We start from the raw sequence: 3,752 nt of genomic DNA on the forward strand, positions 1-3,752 counted from the left end.
TGGGAATCCTCCACCGTTGTTCCTTTTTCAAAACTTACTGTTACAATTCCCAGTAGCACTGGCCAACTCTGCATTTGACTTATTGCTATAAGATTACCGAAAGATTCAGCCTATTTATCAAATAGCGGATCACTATGCCAGGCTTTAAAGATAGGAGACAGGAATTAGCCCAAGATCTATTTGCCAACAATCCTAATGTGAACAACAGAGCCATCCCCTCTACTGAGGGACTAAAAATAAAATTTCAGAAACTAGAAAAGCTTAAAAGGAGTGAAATGTCCCGCTGGTGGGATGGGACAACACTAGGAAAATATATAGAGAATGAAAGAATTCCTAGGGGTCTAAGAATCTTAATATTTCCCACGTTTGAGGACCTCAGCCCTGAACAGCTAGAGGACTGGGAAAGCAACCTAAAGAATGCCTCCTTCAACATGATGAAGATACTGATAAGAAACTCAGAAATCAAGGGTGAAAAACTCAAAAAAGAGATAGAAGATTTAGAAAAGGAAATAGAAACATCCCCTTTAAAAGATACCATCAAGAAAAACTACGACATATTAGATGGTATCCTTGAGAACCATCAGTTATACCTTCGTGATAAAAAAATGAAGAAAATTAAAAGAGATGATAAGGACTACAAGGAGGGTCGAATATACACCTTCTCACACAAATTTGATAACATCAGAGTACCTGGGGATGGTAAGAGACAGAGAGAGGACACCCCTGAGTTAACATCAGCAAGTAGTCTGACTTCCCTCTCATCCACTGCTAGCTCACTTTTGAGTGAGGTGCCGGCACCCACAGTGACAGGAGAGACAAGACCAGGCCAGAATCCTTTTTTAGTGGAAATGGAGAGGGTGAGGCTAGGAACAAGACCCAAAGACCCAAAACAAGGAGGGGGGGGCGCAGCTGGAAGAGATCCAAACAGAGGCAAGAACTCAAATGCAGAAACGGTGGCAAAGAGAACAAGGTCCAACAAGAATTAATTGATGCCAACATTGAAAATGGGGGAGGGAAAGAAAGTATGAATGAATCAATTATTGTGAACCTCTCGGATAAATGTCTCTCTCAGGATGAAAAGTCTGTACTTGAAATGGGATTGGGTTTCTGTCCAAATCAAACGGGGGATGACACTGAAATAATGGTGGATTTATGTAAATTTGTGCGCACACTTAAATTGAAGGACCATTTTGCTAGAAATCCTGTTAAAGCAAAAGATGTATGTAATGATGGAAACACTGTGACTCAGTATACCATGAATGAAATAAACCTATTACAATCAATGATAACTATTGAACTTGAGACTTCTATTGACACAGAGGATATTTGTAATGAGTTGGATGTGTGTGAGAGTATATCTAAAACAAGTGGTTTAAAACCAAGATCTACCTTTGTACCAGTGGGAACCCATCCCAATATAGACTTATTCAAAAAAAGAGTAACATCAGGACTTTACAAACTTATAGATTCTCCGACCAATCGCAATGATAAGAATCAGAATCTTACCCCCCAGGAATTTACTGCGTTAAAAAACCTTAAAGCTGATAATTCTATAGTCATCCGCGAGGCGGACAAAGGGGGCAATATTGTCCTCATGAGAAAAGCTGACTATATGAATGAAATTGAACGTCAATTATCAGATACGAATTGCTACAAAAAATTGACCACCAATCCAGTAGGTGATCTTATCACCCACGTTAACCTGAGACTGTCAGATTGGCGAGAAACGGGGCTAATCAGTGAAGAAGAATATAGGTATTTGGCTGTAACTTCACCGACCTCGCCCATCTTATATATTCTTCCTAAAATTCACAAAGGCGGTCCCTTTCCACCGGGCCGCCCTATTATTGCAGGCATCAACTCACCCACGGAGAGATTGTCGGAATATGTGGACACTTATATCCAACCCTTTGTCCAGAATTTACCAGCCTACATTAGGGACTCCAAAGACATTTTATCGAAATTCCAAAATCTACCATGGTCCGAAAACATGCTTTTTGTGACTATGGATGTGTCAAGCCTATACACTTGCATTAAAAAAGAATTTGGAATGAGAGCTTTGGCCTTCTTCCTGGGACAACGGACTGCAAACCATAGGTTGCACAACGAAGTACTAATGGAAATGACTGAGATCATACTGTCGAAGAACTTTTTCCTGCACAATTCAGTGTGGTTTCAGCAGGTACAGGGCACGGCGATGGGTTCGAGGTTTGCTCCCGCTTACGCTGGCCTATTTATGGGCTGGTTTGAGCGGGAGCATGCCTGGGGCCGTCACTCAGCTAGGTGGTCGGATCACATTATTTTCTGGGGCAGGTACATTGATGACGTGATTATGTTATGGAATGGGCCTGCCCCGGACTTACTGTCATATTTTGAATTCTTAAATGACAACCCGTACAACGTGAAGTTCACCATGGAATACAGTGAAAAGCAAATTGATTTCTTGGATGTAACCTTTTTTATTGAGAACAATATGATTCAAAGCAAGACACACAGAAAAAGCACTGCATGCAACAGCACGTTGCATTTCAAAAGCGCGCATCCTCGCCATGTGGTTAATAACATACCATTTGGTGAAATGTTACGAATGCGTAGAAATTGCAGCACTGATGAGAGTTTTCAAACTAATATTAGAGAAACCGAGGAACGTTTCCTCCAAAGAGGTTACCCTCGAAAGGTACTTAACAAAGCAAAGGAGAGAGTTTCCAAAATAACTAGGGAAAGCACATTGGAAAATAAGGCTTCAAAAAACAACAACGAATTTCCTCTTGCTTTCTCTACGAGATTTTCCAATGAGAACAATAGAATTTTCAATATTTTAAGAAAACATTGGCATCTATTGACAGAGATCCCTAGCATCAAAAATGATCTCCCTGCCAAACCCAAAATTGTCTATAGACGTGGGTTTAACTTGAGGAACATGCTTTGTCCTAGCTTGGTGACTACGGTGGAACAGAAACATTGTTGGCTGCCGCCCAAAACCAATGGTTTTTTCACATGTAGAAATTGCAATGTATGTAATTTAGGAAAGGATAAGACCAAAAATTTCTGTTTTAACACAAACAAAACACACAAAATCAAACATTTCATAAACTGCAATACTACCTTTGTAGTATACATCATAGGCTGCCCATGTGACATAATCTATGTGGGCAGCACGAAACGACCTTTGAAACAAAGGATTCAGGAACATGTACGGGCTTATCGCAATAATGATCATAAATACGCGATGACATTCCATATGCAGGACAAACATAAACCAGATGACACAATATGGTTTATGGGAATTGATCATGTCCCGGTGAACCCACGAGGAGGGGACCGTACGCTAGCCTTAAGAAAATGTGAAGCAGAATGGATTTGTAGACTACGGAGCGTGGAATTGGGACACAATTATGATGATGAAATGCATTATCTCATCTCATAAATTGCATGCAGTCACATATGAGTAACCTGTTAAGATGGTCACACTTGATGTCTATAGGTCACACTTGATGTCCATAGGTCGCTATGCTAGTTTCTCCGTAAACCTATGAGCTTAATATCATCATGCCCAGTGGTCTTCCCTTTATTGACCAACATCAAGATCTAGTGTGCGTAGAATGCTTCTGATAAATGCCTATGAAATAGAATACAAATTGTTTCCATCAATGAAGGACAAACTAAGTTAATGACGTGCCCAGTGTTCTTCCCTTTATCGATCAACATCAAGATCTAGTATGCACAAAATGTTTCTGGTAAATGTTTATGAA

Source organism: Lissotriton vulgaris, chromosome 6 (assembly GCF_964263255.1).
Source record: "Lissotriton vulgaris chromosome 6, aLisVul1.2, whole genome shotgun sequence".
NCBI classification, from domain to species: Eukaryota; Metazoa; Chordata; class Amphibia; order Caudata; family Salamandridae; genus Lissotriton; species Lissotriton vulgaris.